We start from the raw sequence: 8,699 nt of genomic DNA on the forward strand, positions 1-8,699 counted from the left end.
GGGTCCTGGGATCAAGCCCCGCATCGGGCTCTCTGCTCAGCGGGGAGCCTGCTTCCTCCTGCTTCTCTGCCGGCCTCTCTGCCTACTTGTGATCTCTCTCTCTCTCTCTGTCAAATAAGTAAATAAAATCTTAAAAAAAAAAAGTACCTTGAGAATAATGAAAAAGAGAACATACAAAAACTTAGGGGGTGCAGCAAAAGTAGTTCCAAGGGGGAATTTCATAGAAATTCCAGTCTTTGTCAAGCCACCTGAAAGCTCTCTAATAACCAACCTAATTTTATATGGGAAAGAAGTGGGAAGGAAAAAAAAAAAAAGAGCAAAGCCCCATAACAGTACAAATAAGGAAATAACAAAAAAGAATATTGAAATAAATCCAATGGAGGAAAAAAAAAAAAGGAAATGAAAACATGAGCTGCCTTTTTTGGAATGATAAACAAAACTGGAGTACTTTTAGCTAGACTCACCAAGAAAGAGAGAAGACTCAAACACATTGGGAAAGAAAGATAATTAATTCCTGTCTCACATCAAAATCCTGGAGGAGAACACAGGCAGCAACCTCTTGGACCTTGGACACTGCAACTTCTTGCAAGACATGTCTCTAAAGCCCAGGGAAACAAGAGCAAAAATGAACTATTGGGACTTCATTAAAATAAAAGCTTCTGCACAGCAAAGGAAACAATTAACAAAACTAAAAGGTACCCTACAGAATGGGAGAAGATATTTGCAAATGGCATGGCAGATAAAGATCTACGAAGAACTTCTCAAACTCAACACCCAAGAAACAAAGAATCCACTCAAAAAAAGGGCAGAAGACAGGAAGAGATACTTCTCCAAAGAAGATACACAAATGGCCAACAGACCATAAAAAAATGTCCCACATCACTTGCCATCGGGGAATTCAAAACCACAATAAGATATCACCTTCCAGCAGTTAGAATGGCTAAAATGAACAAGAAACAAAGAAACAAGTGTTGGCAAGGATGTGGAGAAAGGGGAACTTCTAACACTGTTAGTGGGAATGCAAGCTGGTGTAGCCACTCCCGAAAATGGCATGGAGTTTCCTCAAAAAGTAAATAGAGCTCCCTATGATCCAGCAATTGCACTAATGGGTATTATCCCAAAGATACAGATGCAATGAAATAAGGGCACATCCTCCCCAATGTTCATAGCAGCAATGTCCACAATAGCCAAACTGTGGAAGAAGTTGAGATGTCCTTCAACAGAGGAATGGATAAAGAAGATGTGATACATACATACCATAGAATAGTACTCAGTCATCAGAAGAGATGAATACCCACCATTTGCATTGACATGGATGGAACTGGAGGGGCTTATACAAAGTGAAATCAGTCAAGCAGAGAACGACAATTATCATATGGTTTCACTCATGTGTGGAACACAAGGAATAGTGTGGAGGATCACAGTGGAAGGAAGAGAAAACTAATACGAAGAAATCAGGGAGGGAGACAAACCATGAGAGACTCTTAATCATAGGAAACAAACTGGAGAAGAGGTACATTGCGGGGCGAGATAGTTGGGTGATGGGTATTAAGGAGGGGACATGTGGTGATGAGCCCTGGGTGTTGTATGCAACTAATGAATCATTGACCATTACATCAAAAACTACACCGTGGCTAACTGAATTTAAATTTAATAATGTGAAAACAACAAAAAAAAAAGAAAGATGACCTATTACCATGAATACCACAAAATACAAAGGATAGTAAGAGAGTACTATGAGCAAGTAGAGGTCAACACCTTGGACAACCTAGGAGAAATGGATAAGTTCCTAACAACAACATAGAAAGACTGAACTGAAGAAAAAAAATCTAAACAGACTGATCATTAGTAAAAACATTATTTGATAATCAAATCCTCCTAACAAACGAATGCCCAAGACCAGGCAGTTTCACTGAGGAGTTCAACAGGACGGTTGAAGAATTAATACTAACCCTTGTCAAACTGTTTAAAAAATAGGAGAGAAGGGCATATGTCCAACTCATTTTATGAAGGCAGCATAATCCTGCTACCAAAACAAGACAAGGACACTACAAGAAAAGGAAAGGCCAATATCCCTCATGAACAGAGATGTAAAAATCCTCAACAAATTATCGGCAAAAGTAATTCAACAATACATCAGGAGAATCACATAACACGGTCCAGAGGGATTTATTCCAGGGATGCAAGGATGATTCCACATCTGCACATCCACCAGTGGGATACCTCACCTTAAGAAAATAAAAGATAAAAGTCCTAGGATTGTTACAATAGATGCAGAAAGAACACTTGACAAGATTCAATATGCATTTGTGATAAAGACTCTAAACCATCTGGGTATTGAGGGAATGTACCTCAACCAAACAAAGACCCTACATGAAAAGTCCATAGCTGACATTATACTCAAGGGTGAAATGCTGAAAACTTTCCACTACCGGCAAGAACAAGATAAAGATGGCCACTCTTACCACTTTCATTCCTCATAGTATTTAAAGCCTTCACCAAACCATTTAGACAAAAACGAAACAAAATATGAAATCTAAATAGGAAAGAAAATGGTCACTATTTGCAGATGACATGATACTATATGTAGAAATCCCTAAAGAGTCCACAAAAATAAATAAATAAATAACACCTGTCAGAATAAACAAATTCAGTAAAGCTGCAGGATACAAAGTCAATATACAGAGACCCACTGCATTTCTTTTTTTTAAAGAATGTATTTATTTGACACAGAGAGAGAGAGAGCACAAGCAGGGGGAGTAGCAGAGCAGCAGGGAAAAGCAGACTCCCTGCTGAGCATGGAGCCCAATGCCAGGCTCATTCCCAGAACCCCAGGATCATGACCTGATCTGAAGGCAGACACTTAACTGACTGAGCCACCTAAGTGCCCCAACTTGTATTTCTATATACTGATGACAAACAGTCACAAAGAGAAATTGAGAAAGCAATGCCATTGACAATTGCATCAAGCAAAAACAAACAAACAAAAAAAAAACAACTCTAGGAATTAAAGTAACCAAGAATGAGAAAGACCTGGTATACTGAACACATGGCAGAAAAGGAAAGAAAAACATGTGCATGTTGGTGGGTGAATGTGGAAGACAACACAAATAAACAGAAGTATACACCATGCTCATTAACTGGGAGGTTAATAATGTTAACATGTCCACCATATCCAATGCAATCTACAGATGTGATGAAGTCCCTATCTGAATTCCAATGCATTATTCAAAGAAATAGAAGATAGTCCTAAAATTTGTATGGAATCACAAAAGTCCCCAAGCAATCTGGAGAAAGAAGACAGAGAGAGTCCAAGGTGGTGGAGGAGTAGGAAACCTTAATTTCATCTGGTCCAAGGAATTTAGCTCAATAGCTATCAAACCATTCTGAACACCTGCAAATTCAAGCAGAAATCCAAGAAAAGAATAGCTGCAACTCTACAAACAGAAAAGCAACCACTTTCCACAAGGTAGGAGATACAGAAAAGTGAGTCTAAGTCTCTAGGCAGGAAGATAAACCGTGGGGGGAAGGAGCCCCAGTCAGCTGGCTACTGCCAAGTGCTAGGGGCAGCAGAGCACAAAATTGAAACTTTTAGAAGTCTGCTCTGGTGAGGGATGTCACTCTGGCGCCTAAGCAGGCATTGGAACTCTCGATGGGATAGTGTGGTCTCAGGATCCTCGGGGTCCCTGGAAGACCAGGGGCACTTGAGGGCAACAGAGCTCCCAGGTATCAGAGCAGGGAAGCCAGCTGTAAAAAGTGAGCCCAGGAGTGGCCTCTAAGCTGGAGGCTGCCATAAACTGTGATCCAAGGCACAGTCTGGGCACTGCTCTTTGAGAAGGGGCCCAAGAAGCAGTACAACAGGGGAAAGCCCCCTTCTTCCCCCAGAAGGAATGGTGCCTGAGCATGCTGCAGGAGTCTGCTGGGTTTGGAGACTCCAAACAGCATCGTGTGCTAGAGACAGAACTGCTCAGTCACAAGTCCGGTTGGCATGAAGTGCGGACAGAGACCGGGGAGACACGAAGGATTGACCGCTTTTCTGTGAGGCTTTACTGAGGAGTGGGCCCCGAGCTCTCAGGTCCAGGGCCAGAGATTGGGAGGCTGCCATGTTCATTCTCATCCTAAAAGAATGGGATCATTCCCTGCATATTTTCAGACCACAGTACTTTGAAATGGAACTCAATCACAAGAGGAAGCTGGAAAGAACTCAAATATATGGAGGCTAGAGAGCATCCTACTAAAGAATGAATGGGTCAGCCAGTCAATTCAAGATGAATTTTTAAAATTCATGGAAACATATGAGAATGAAAACACAACTATTCAATATCTTTGAGACATAGCAAAGGAAGTTCTAAGAGGAAAGTATATAGCACTACAAGCTTTTCTCAAGAATCAAGAAAGGTCTCAAATACATAACTTAACCCTACAGCTAAGGGAGCTGGAGAAAGAGCAGCATAGAAAGCCTAAACCCAGAGGAGATGAGAAATAATAAAGATGAGAGCAGAAATCAATGAAGTAGAAACCAAAAGAATAGTAGAACAGATCAGTGAAACTAGGAGCTGTTCTTTGAAAGAATTAATAAGATTGATATACCCTGGCCAGACTTCTCCAAAGGAAAAGAGAAAGGACCCAAATTAATAAAATCATGAATCAAGGAGAGATCATACCCCACACCAAAGAAATACAAACAATTATAAGAACAGAGGATGGCAACTCTGTGTCAATAAATCAGGCAGTCTTGAAGAAATGGATGCATTCCCAGAAACATGACCAAAACTGAACTGGGTAGAAAAGGAAACCTGAAGAGACCCATAATCAGCAAGGAAATTGAAGCAGTCATTAAAAATCTCCCAGGAAACAAGATCCCAGTGCCAGATGTCTTCCCAGGGGAATTCTACAAACATTTAAAGAAGATTTAATACCTCTTCTTCTGAAACTTTTCCCAAAAAAAATAGAACTGGAAGGAAAACATCCATACCCTTTTGATGAGGCCAGAATTACCTTGATCCCAAAACCAGGCAAAGACCCCACCCAAAAGGAGAATTACAGACCATGATCCCTGATGAATAAGGATGCAAAAATTCTCACCAACATACTAACCAATAGGATCCAAGAGTACATTAAAAGGATGATTTATGGGGTGCCTGGGTGGCTCAGTGGGTTAAGCCTCTTCCTTCAGCTCAGGTCATGATCTCAGGGTCCTGGGATCGAGCCCCCATTGGACTCTCTGCTCAGCAGGGGCCTACTTCCCCCCTCTGACTCTGCCTGCCTCTCTGTCTACTTGTGATTTCTTTCTCTCTGTCAAATAAATAAATAAAATCTTTAAAAAAAAAAAAAAGGATGACTCACCACAACCAAATCAAAATTTATTCCTGGGCTGCAAGGGTGGTTCAACAACCGCAAATCAATCAATAGAATTACTACCTTAATAGAAGAAAGAACAAGAACCATAGGATCCTGTCAGTAGATGCAGAAAAAGCATTTGACAAATTAAAGCATCCTTTCTTGATCAAAACTTCACCATGGAGGGATGGATGGAGGGTATGTGCCTCTACATCATAAAGGCCATCTATGGGAAACCCACAGTGAGTATCATTCCCAATGGGGGAAAACTGAGAACTCTTCCCTACAGGTCAGGAACACGACAGGGATGCCCATTCTCATCACTATTGTTCAACATAGTACTAGCATTCCTAGCCTATCAGACATCCAGCCTATTGGATATTCCTTGTCCAATCAGACAACAAAAAGAGATAAAATGCATCCAAATCGGGAAACAAGAAGTCAAACTCTCACCCTTTGCAGACGAAAAGATACTTTCTGCAGAAAACCCAAAAGACTCCTCCCCAAAACTGCTAGAACTTATCCAGGAATTCCATAAAGTGGCAGGATATAAAAATCAATGCACAGAAATCACTTGCATTTGTCTAGAGCAACAATGCAACAGAAGAAAGAAAATAAGGAGTTCATCCCATGTATACTTGCACCCAAAACTATCAGATACTTAGGAATCCATCTAACCAAAGAGGCAAAGGATCTGTACTCAGAAAACTATACAATAGTCATGAAAGAAATGGGGGAAGACACAAACAAATGGAAAAATGTTCCATGCTAAGGGATTGGAAGAAATTTTGTGGAAAATTTTGTGAAAAAATATTTGAAAATGTCTATGCTACATAGAACAATCCACAGATTCAATGCAATCCCTATCAAAATACCATCCACATTTTTCACAGAACTAGAACAAATAATCCCAAAATTTGTATGAAAGCAGAAAAGATCCCATGTAGCCAAAGGGATGTTGAAGAAGAAAACTAAAACTGGTGGCAACCCAACTGCAGACTTCAAGCTCTATTACAAAGCTGTAATCATCAAGGCAGTATGGTTCTGACACAAAAACAGACCCATAGATCAATGGAACAGAATAGAGAAACCAGAAATAAACCCTCAACTTTATGGTCAACTAATCTTTGACAAAGCAGGAAAGAATATCCAATGGAAAAAAGACATCCTCTTCTATTTTAATTGGTGCTGGGAACATGGGACAGCCACATGCAGAAGAATGAAAATGGACCAGTTCCTTATACCATACACAAAAAATAAACTCCAAATGGATGAAAGTCCTCAATATGAGAGAGTAATTCATCCAAACATAGGCAGCAACCTCTTTGACCTCAGCCACAGCAACTTCTTGCTAGACATGTCTCCAAAGGCAAGGGAAACAAAAGCACAAACGAACTGTTGGGATTACATCAAGATGGAAAGCTTTTGCATAGCAAAGGAAATAGTCAACAAAACCAAAAGACAACAAACAGAACAAGAGAGGATATTTTCAAGTGACATATCAGATAAAAGGCTAGTATCCAAACTCTAGAAAGAACTTACCAAACTCAACACCCACAGAACAAATAATCCAATCAAGAAATAGGCTAAAGACATGAACAGACATTTCTCCAAAGAAGAATTCAAATGGCCAATAGACACATAAAAAAGTGCTCAACATCCCTCAACATTAAGGAAACACAAATCAAATCCATAATGAGATACGAACTTACACCAGTCAGAATGGCCAAAGTGAACAAGTCAGGAAATGACAGGTGTTGGTGAGGATGTGGAGAGAGGGGAACCCTTTTACACTGTTTGTGGGAATCCAACCAGGTGAAGCCACCCTGGAAAACACTGAGGAGGTTCCTCAAGAAGTTGAAAATAGAGCTGCCCTACAACCCAGCAATTGCACTCCTGCATATTTACCCCAATTATATAGATGTAGCGAAAAAAATGGCCACTTGCACCCCAATGTTCATAGCAGCAATGTCCACAATAGCCAAATTGTGGAAGGAGCCTAGATGTCCTTCAACTGAGGAATGGATAAAGAAGATGTGGTCCATATATACAATGGAATATTACTCAGCCAACAGAAAGGATGAATAGCCACCATTTGCATTGACATGAATGCAATGCAATGCATTGCAATGACATGAATGACATGAATGGAACTGGAGGGGATTATGCTGAATGAAATAAGTCAAGCAGAGAAAAACAATTACCATATGGTTTCACTCATACATGGAACATAAGGAATAGAGTGGAGGACCACAGGGGAAGGGAGGGAAAACTGAATGGGAAGAAATCAGAGAGGGAGATAAATGATGAAAGATGCTGGACTCTAACTGAACTGAACTAAACTGAGGGTTACAGAAGGGAGGGGGGTGGCGGGATGGGGTAGCTGGGTGACAGGTATTAAGGAGGACACATGTTGTGATGAGCACTGGGTGTTACAGGCAACTAATGAATCACAGAACACTACATTTAAAATCTACTGATGTACCATATGTTGGCTAATGAATTTAAATTTTAAAAATTAAATTAAATTAAAAAAATAAAAAATAAAACCAAAGCAGAAACCAGCAACCCAAAGGGCTCTGTGCTCCATGGAGGCTGAGCTAGTGGCCACAACCATGGCCTCTGGCAGTCAGGGGACTGGAGGTCTGAGAGGTGGCTCAGTGCACCCTTGACCTTGAAGCCTCATGGCCATGGCAAGGTGCAGTGACTGGGAGGGAAGACCCAACCAGAGGCCATCCTGGCTCCACAGCTGTTGCAGGGCCACTTCCAGTCCCACCAGGCAATGTCTGTCTAGAACCAGGAAGAAAACTTTTTCCCTTGAGTATTCTTTTTAAAGATGGTTGCTCAGCATTAACACAGAAAAACATCCAACATAAAACTGGAGCTGTTCACAGCTGCAAATGACCCAAAAGTTATCAATATGTAATGACCACAAAGAGAGGACCTTGTGTCCCCAGGCAGGCCTCCTGTGTGCAGGTGCAGTTGGAGGCCCTGGACATGCCCATTTGGGCAGTGCTGGGCTCACAGTCTCCCTTGAGGGGACAGAAGTAGGAATCTTCTCTGACAGCTCTCCTCAGGACAGCACACCCTGATGGAAATGGGGCCAGTCCCTCTTGAATCCTGAATGTCCTGGTGATTCTTGGACATGGCCTGAATCTCAGCCTCTTCATGGGTGGGGGGGGGGTAACCCAGACACTGTGGGTCCCACAGGTCCTCCAGGGTCAGCCCAGGAGCTGCAGGTCCCACAGGTCCTCCTGGGACAGCCCTCATGAGTCCCAGATGTTCTGCTGCTTCTTGGGCATGACCCAAATCTCAGCCTCCTCGTGAAGGGGTGGGGGAGGGCAGCCCAGCCACTATGG

The sequence above is a fragment of the Lutra lutra genome, chromosome 3 (assembly GCF_902655055.1).
Source record: "Lutra lutra chromosome 3, mLutLut1.2, whole genome shotgun sequence".
NCBI classification, from domain to species: domain Eukaryota; kingdom Metazoa; phylum Chordata; class Mammalia; order Carnivora; family Mustelidae; genus Lutra; species Lutra lutra.